The sequence below is a fragment of the Cetorhinus maximus genome, chromosome 10 (assembly GCF_964194155.1).
Source record: "Cetorhinus maximus chromosome 10, sCetMax3.hap1.1, whole genome shotgun sequence".
NCBI lineage: Eukaryota > Metazoa > Chordata > Chondrichthyes > Lamniformes > Cetorhinidae > Cetorhinus > Cetorhinus maximus.
Window position 1 is genome coordinate 43,923,121 of NC_135888.1, and position 8,847 is coordinate 43,931,967.

Consider the following 8,847-nt stretch of genomic DNA (forward strand, 5'->3'; position numbering starts at 1 on the left):
GGCAGTTAAATAGAGCGAATACATATCAGCCATGACCTAACTGAATGACAAATATCTGTCTGAATTTTGTCACAGTGCTCCGCTGTGTTAACCTCACCCCAATTTGGCGTGGTCCACAAATTTTGAAATTGTTAACCCTGATTCTAAATTATTTATGTAAATGGTGAACGACAATCTTTGTGGAATGCGATTTCCCACCAGGTCTTTAACCCTACAATCTGTTTTCTATTTTGTACCCAGCTTGCTATCCATACATGACAGGAATTTGAGGTACACAACATGAGCATCTCTTCACTCACCACAATTAGGAAACAATCCCCAGAGAATCACAGCCACAAACCTTGGTTCAAGAAGTTTCTCCTGAATTCCCTATTGGATTTATGATTGACTATTCAATATTTACAACTCCTAATACTATCAAGTGGGCACAGATTTTTTGCTAAATTCAGGTTCCACCATCTGTCACAGTGGGGTTTGAATCCAGGTCCCCAGAGCATATCAGGATTACTAGCAAAGGAACAATACCACTATGCCACCACAAGCAAACACACATTTGTGTCTACCCTATTAAATATTTAAATCATTTTAAAGGCCTCTATCCTATCAGCTCACAGCCTTTTAAAAGGCCCCAGCCTATTCAATCCTCCCTAAATGGTGTAAACTCTCAGTTCTGGTATTGTTCTAGTAAATCTTTTTTGCAATTTTTCAAGTGCCATGATATTTTTATAATTATGAAGACTGGAACTGCTCACTACTCCCAAGTGTGGTCTTACCAAAGTTCTATAAAACTATGTAACTTCTCTGCTTTTCAATTCTATCCTTCTAAAAATGAACCTTTCATCCTCTGTTTGCTTGAAACTCTACAAACAAGAAGAGTTAATATTTGTACTAATATCAGAAAATCTCTTAAGCAATCTACCCAGCTTCAGAACTACCACCACGCCCAGAGCAATGAAGGCTCAGCTAAATTCAACACCACAAGACGTAGGATGGAAAGGTACCGATGTAGCCCTATTCCCTGCATGGTTCAGGTCCTCAGTGAACTACTTAAATAATGAAATCTATATGTTCTTCAATGTATGTAATGGAGTGGTGTATTGGTTTGTAATTTTAATATAATTTCAATACAATATTCCTTCTTTTAATATCCCATCCACCACTTCCCTTACCTGCTGAATTTGTTTGCCTATTTCTGTCACTACATGATTGTCCCATGTTTCCATGTTTTTGCTTGATTATTTAGTCTATATATGAATTTTTGATGTTGGGCTGAGAATGTGTTTCTTTAAAATACCATTATTAGGGACTTAGTAATGCTGTATTGCTATTGCTAGTGATTTGTGTATCTGTACCCCCCAGATCCCTCTGTTCCCCCACCTCATTCAGCACTCATTTTCCAAGGTGTATGCAGTCTGCCTATGAAAATGCAGCACCTCACACATCTATATTGAAGTTCATTTTCCAATTACGTGCCCCATTTTGCAAATTTATAAACATCTACCCGAATTTTGTCAGTCCTCCTGTGTTAACGACACCCCAATTTGGCATGGTCCACGGTTTGAGAAATTGTTATTCCAATTCCAAATCCTAAAAATAAACAACTCTATTTGTAATTTACTTCATGCTTTTTGATTAGAAATCTCACTCCAAAGGTGGTGATAGTCCTGCCACAGTGCCAGAGGACATTTCTGAGCAGTCTGTTTCAAAGCAATATTCACCAAAACCTGAAAACAGGATGCCTACTCAAGGATGTGCAAGGTAGAAGAGAAGAATTTAGTCTTTTAAAAAAACAGGGATTCTCATATTTACACTTAACTCCTAAAACAAAAACATGCTTTACCACTGAACTCACTTTCCTCAAAATAATTCCTAGATCCCTAATGTAATCCTTGAATTCATGTCAACAAACCTGATTGTTTTAAAAAGAAATTCTCCTCAATGGTTCCATCAAGTTTATTTAGTAAGGAGATGATTTGTAAAGATAAGAGCCCCAGGTTTCATTCCTAGTCTGGGTGGGGGGAAAGAGAGAGAGAGGGAGAGAGAGAGAGAGAGAGAGAGAGAGAGAGAGAGGGGAATGGAAATCAACACAAGCACCTGCTCAAAATCACCACTCAGTGTCATCGGCCTGATAGCGTGGACATCAAGGGAGCGCATAACTATGCTATTGACACTGTCTTATCTCAAAATTGAAAATGGTCACCTGGGTGAGGTACTGGGGTACTTGCCATGAGGGACAGACGTGACATGTACTCAACATCATACATACACGCCAACTTCCTATACAAATGCGAACCAACATCTTCAAAAAGATAACAAATACACACTACCTTAGCAAAACCAGACCAAAGGCAATCCACCCCAAGCAACCCATATCTTTTCACAGAGAACCTCTTCTTGAACCGTCCCTTGTCTATATTGGATATCATCTCACTTTCTCTTTCCCTCCAACCCTTCAAGCTGGAACTCTTCTTCCATTCTACCCTTTGAGCAAGTATTCTTAACTTGCCCTGAAGATTTCCCTTTTCAGCTCCCCACCCCCTCCCAAGCTAATACTAGCACTGCCCTTCCTCCCTTCCAGCTTCTCCCAAAACCACTGCACCCAGCTTTGTACCTTTTTCCTACCAACTTTATTACCATCCATTTGCACCTTCCCTCTTTTACCAACTCCTCTTCTTCATCAATTTCTCCTTCATTTTCTCCCCTCCCTTTTCCACTGTCCTTCTCTTGGTGTCCACCCCCCAAACAAACCCCTTAATTTCCCCTTTAGCATTTATTTTGCCCGCTCTCCCTTGCCTCTGTATCATCAGGAACTCATTCCCACTGACAATATAGAGGTAGAAATCCAGGCCTGTAGCATTGAGAGCTACGCAAAGGAGGGGCAGGGGCAGGGGCGGGGGGGGGGAAAAGAGAGCAGGAACTCACCGCTAGACTTGGATTAGAATGGAATAGGGAGCCGGTTGTATAGAACTTTGCATTTCTCCAACTCTGGTCCTGTGCATACCCAATTTCCATTGGAAGCCCTGCATTAAGTCTTTTAAGATCTAGCACTGGAATTCTTACTGGTCTCTTCATCTGTAAAATCTACCTCTTTGACCAAGCTTCATCTGTCCTAATGTCTCCTTTTTTAGCTCAGTGTAAACTTTTGTCTAAATTACTCTCCTGTGAAGAGCCCTGGGACATTTTACTACATTAGAAACATTATATGAATGAGAGTAGTCTCACAACCCTCGGAAAACGTGTCAGCTGGGAGCCTGTACAGGACCATCTAATCATTTGATAACTCTAAAAACAGATTAAACTTGAAGAGTTTTATTTCTCTAAAGCAAACTAAACCCATTTAATTACTAAAAACTGCATTAATCCCACAACAGAAAAAAAAGTGGCCAGGGGAGGAAGAGCTGGACTGCGCAGGTATGATGACCAAACCCATCTACTCCCCCCCCGCAAAAATATCAAAGCAAGGGTTGCCAACTTTGGTGGGACATCTTCCTGGAGATTTGATCATGTTATCCTTCAGCCTCCTCCACTCAAAACAGCCTACTCCTTCCCCACGTTCAATACTTTTTTAATTAATGATGTGTTCAAATATTTTTAAAAATAAAACTATTTTATTGCCTCGATGATTTCTCTCTCGAGTTACTTACAGCAGCACCTTGGCGATAAATCTTTAATCGCGAGACAGTCCGGGAGGCTTGACAACCCTGCTCCCCTCCCCCAAGCAATGGGACTGAGGCTTCCCGCGCGCGCCCTGCACACCAACGGCCGCTACGCGTGGAAGTCCCCTCCCACGCGCGCCCCCCACTCAGACCCTCACAGACTGACCGCTTCCGACTGAATCTCTCCTTCACGCAAGTCTCGCGGGCAGCCGCGCTCAGTTCCGGTTTTAAAAAACAATGGGCTCCCGCCCGCACAGCGCCTTCTCGGTGATTGACAGCTCTTCTGCCCCAAACACCACGGCGCTACGTGCTCCCTTACAGCCACTCCCCCCCACCCCCGTCCATCCGTCTGTCTGTCCGTTCGTTTCGATGATGACAGAGGTGGCGCATGGCGCGTTTGAACGGCAGCATGTGACTGTACCCTTCAACCGCCACTGGGCTGGGGCCGTGAGTTCGGAGGGTTTTCACAGGAGCGTCGTCCCAAACTACTTGGTCTAATTTCATCAACACTCTATTCATTTCTCCCTGATCTAACTTCCCATTAAATGCATTCATGCTAGTTGCCTCAGCTACTCCTTGTGGTAAAAAGTTTATAAATATCTGTCTGAATTTTGACACAGTGCTCCGCTGTGTTAACCTCACCCCAATTTGGCGTGGTCCACAAATTTTGAAATTGTTAACCCTGATTCTAAATTATTTATGTAAATGGTGAACGACAATCTTTGTGGAATGCGATTTCCCACCAGGTCTTTAACCCTACAATCTGTTTTCTATTTTGTACCCAGCTTGCTATCCATACATGACAGGAATTTGAGGTACACAACATGAGCATCTCTTCACTCACCACAATTAGGAAACAATCCCCAGAGAATCACAGCCACAAACCTTGGTTCAAGAAGTTTCTCCTGAATTCCCTATTGGATTTATGATTGACTATTCAATATTTACAACTCCTAATACTATCAAGTGGGCACAGATTTTTTGCTAAATTCAGGTTCCACCATCTGTCACAGTGGGGTTTGAATCCAGGTCCCCAGAGCATTACCCTGCATATCAGGATTACTAGCTAAGTAATAATACCACTATGCCACCACAAGCAAACACACATTTGTGTCTACCCTATTAAATATTTAAATCATTTTAAAGGCCTCTATCCTATCAGCTCACAGCCTTTTAAAAGGCCCCAGCCTATTCAATCCTCCCTAAATGGTGTAAACTCTCAGTTCTGGTATTGCTCTAGTAAATCTTTTTTGCAATTTTTCAAGTGCCATGATATTTTTATAATTATGGAGACTGGAACTGCTCACTACTCCCAAGTGTGGTCTTATCAAAGTTCTATAAAACTATGTAACTTCTCTGCTTTTCAATTCTATCCTTCTAAAAATGAACCTTTCATCCTCTGTTTGCTTGAAACTCTACAAACAAGAGTTAATATTTGTACTAATATCAGAAAATCTCTTAAGCAATCTACCCAGCTTCAGAACTACCACCACGCCCAGAGCAATGAAGGCTCAGCTAAATTCAACACCACAAGACGTAGGGTGGAAAGGTACCGATGTAGCCCTATTCCCTGCATGGTTCAGGTCCTCAGCGAACTACTTAAATAATGAAATCTATATGTTCTTCAATGTATGTAATGGAGTGGTGTATTGGTTTGTAATTTTAATATAATTTCAATACAATATTCCTTCTTTTAATATCCCATCCACCACTTCCCTTACCTGCTGAATTTGTTTGCCTATTTCTGTCACTACATGATTGTCCCATGTTTCCATGTTTTTGCTTGATTATTTAGTCTATATATGAATTTTTGATGTTGGGCTGAGAATGTGTTTCTTTAAAATACCATTATTATTAGGGACTTAGTAATGCTGTATTGCTATTGCTAGTGATTTGTGTATCTGTACCCCCCAGATCCCTCTGTTCCCCCACCTCATTTAGCACTCATTTTCCAAGGTGTATGCAGTCTGCCTATGAAAATGCAGCACCTCACACATCTATATTGAAGTTCATTTTCCAATTACGTGCCCCATTTTGAAAATTTATAAATATCTACCCGAATTTTGTCAGTCCTCCTCTGTGTTAACCACACCCCAATTTGGCATGGTCCACGGTTTGAGAAATTGTTATTCCAATTCCTGAGTCCAAATTATTTTTGTAAATGGTGAATGATAATGGTCCCAGCACCAATCTTTGTGAAACACAATTTCCCACCGAGTCTTTAACCCTACAACCTGTTTTCTGTTTTGTAGCCAGCTTGCTATCCATACATGACATGAATTTGAGGTGGTCAACAATCCATGGTACAGATGCACAGCACGAGCATTCCTTTAATCACCACAATTAGGAAATAATCCCCAGGGAATCACAGCCGCAAACCTGCGCTCTACTCTTCATTTGTCCACAAGCAGTGTCCGCTCAGATGGAGGGCTTCTATATCAAATTGGTTGATGAAAAACCACTTCCATTTATATAGCACCTTTTATATCCTCAAGACCTTCCAAAATATGTACAATGAATTACTTCTGTAATGTAGTCATTGTAATGTAATGACTTCTAAGTCATAAGGAATCGAAACGTTAACTGTTTTTTTCTCTCCGTAGATGCTGTTAGACCTGCTGAGTTTTTCCAGCATTTTATGTTATTGTGTCCTTTATGTTGGTCACTGGCAATTCAAAAGTTGTTTTTTTGTTATCGGTCTCTTTAGGGATCGTAACAGGGTTAGTTCAGATAAATATCAACAAGTGCAGCAGAACTCCCTGTACTTCAGATTGTGCCTTGTGAATTTCTTACATCTATTTGAATAAGCAGTCGAGGCCTCAGTTTTCTATTTTATGCAAAAAAACAGCACCATCAGCAGCTCAGTATTCCCCAAAACTGAAGTGCCAGCTAAGATTGCATGCTGGAGTCTTGGCTTGATCTTCGGACTCAGCATTATCTGGTACTTAACAGTGAATGGGCCACATTTCACTTGACCATTTTATATATTTATAGTATATGTATACACACATAGGATCAGCTGGATTTTTAACTTCAGTTGATGAGTAGGACCTGTAGCATTGGGGAGCTAAATCGTTAGGCCAGCCCTTAACCTAAAATTACCAAAGCATCAGCTATGCTTGTTCTCTTTCCCAAAAGTGCCAAGCCTCAGTAACCTTTCTAAGTTATTACCCAATGCTATTAGCATTCAGTGGATAAATCAAAAATGCATGTTGGTTAATTGTTTTTATATAGTGTGCTAAAAGTGAGAGCACCCAAAGTAGCATATACATCCCATTTTTAATCATCCTCCCCTTCTCTTCTTTTGCATTACACCCTACCCACTATTCAGAATCAAGATAGCAGTCTTACTCAGGAACAGGAAAAGTCATGCAGTGCATCAAGCCTGTTCTATCATCAATTAGATCACAGCTATCTGTACCTCAACTCCCTTTACCCACCTTTACTCCCTTGATACCCTTATCTAACAAAATATACACTCAGTCTTAAAGATTTCAGTTGACACAGCATCCACAGCTTTTTGGGGAGAAGCTTGTTCCAAATTTCCAATATTCTTTGACAAAAAGGCACTTCCTGAGTTACTCCTAAATGGCCCCACTCTACTTCCAAGATTATGCCTTCTCGTTTAGAGTTCTCACCCCAGGGGAAATAATTTCTATCTATCCTATAAAATCACTTTACATTTTAAAGGTCTTGATGGGGTCTTCCCTCAACCTTCTAAATGCAAGGAAATACATTTTTTGCATCGTGTCCTCATTTGAACCCTGCTACCAGTGCAGTCCCTCTAATTATATCATTCCTTAAGTTTGGTGCCCAAAACTGAACACATTACTCCAGATGGAGCCGAGCTAAGGTTCTGTGCAACTGAAACATCACTTCCTCACTTTTGATTGCCAACCTCCTTGGAGGTAACATTTTTAATGAGCAGGTTGCTATCAGGATCAGTGCTCCAGCCTAAGCTATATCAATGGCTTAGATGAAGAGATCAAGTGCAATGTATTCAAGTTTGATGATAGAAAGCTGGGTGTGAAAGTAAGCTGTTGAGGACGATAGAGGCTGAAAAGGTCTATAAACAGGTTGATTGTATTCCACCTGCCATATTTTTGCCCATTGTGGGGGAAGTGTGAAGTTATTCCTTTTGTAAGGAAAACAATATAAAAAAATAAATCGAGACTGGGAAATGTTGGTATTCAGAGGGACCTGAGTCACAGTGCTTGGATTACAGAAAGTTAACATGCAGGTACAGCAAGCAATTAGGAAAACAAACAGTATATTAGCCTTTATTACGAAGGATTAAAGTATACAGTACTGAATAAGTCTTACTGCAATTGTACAGTATTGTTCTCCTTACCCGAGAGGATTTTACTATTCTTGGAGGGAGTGCAGAGGTTCACTTAGCTGATCCCTGGGATAAGGAGATTATCCCATAAGAGATTGAGCACACTAGGTCTATATTCCCTGGAATTTAGAAGAATGAGGTGATCTCATTGACACACAAGAATTCTTAAAGGTTTCACAGGGTGGATTTTTAAAAATGTATTCTTTCATGGGATGTGGGTATCACTGGCTAGACCAGCATTTACTGCCTATCCTGAATTGCCCTCAAGGTGGTGGTGAGCTGCCTTCTTGAACCACTGGAGTCCATGTAGTGCAGGTACACCCATAGTGCTGTGAAGAAGGGAGTTCTGGATGATTTCCCTTGGCTGGAGAGTCTACAACTGGGGGTCAGTCTCAGAATAAGGGATTGGCCATTTAGGTCTGAAATGGAGAGAAATTTTTACAAAAGGTTGTGGATTCTTGGAATTCTGTACCCGAAGGCAGCGGGTGGCTGTGGTTGAGCTAAAGTCAGGGATAAGATGGATTTTTGGATGCTGAGTATAATCAAGAGCTAAGAATCGAGGCATTATCAACCATGATAATATTGAATGGCAGAGCAGGCTCAAAGGGGCTACTCCTATTTCTTATGTTTTGATGTGGAGTCAGTTAGCTAGATGGCTAAAGTGACAGTTCATGGAAACTTGCCTCCTCACCCTATGCTTGAAAGTGGTGCTACTCAAGCTACCTATAACCAATTATCTCTCTCCAATGATGAGGAAATGCCTATGATGTTTTGGGGCTATGGCTAATTACCTTACCTATGTTCTTATGTAAGGGTCAACATTCCATTAGCCATTTTGATTCTCTTTGCTCT

The 8,847-nt window shown here is 41.0% G+C and overlaps 1 protein-coding gene across 4 annotated transcripts in view; it reads right to left on the reverse strand.

Annotated features, from left to right (window-relative positions):
* The window catches only part of dph7 (diphthamide biosynthesis 7), a 46,050-nt gene extending 42,067 nt beyond the window's left edge, over window positions 1–3,983 (reverse strand). For 2 of the 4 annotated variants that reach the window (XM_078550368.1, XM_078550364.1), the window contains exon 1: window positions 3,823–3,983. The gene's annotated coding sequence lies outside the window, so the exon portion shown is untranslated. Of the gene's footprint in view, window positions 1–3,644; window positions 3,782–3,822 lie in introns of those variants that run through there. The other 2 variants (XM_078550367.1, XM_078550363.1) reach the window with 1 other exon arrangement.
* Window positions 3,984–8,847: the final 4,864 nt, after the last annotated feature.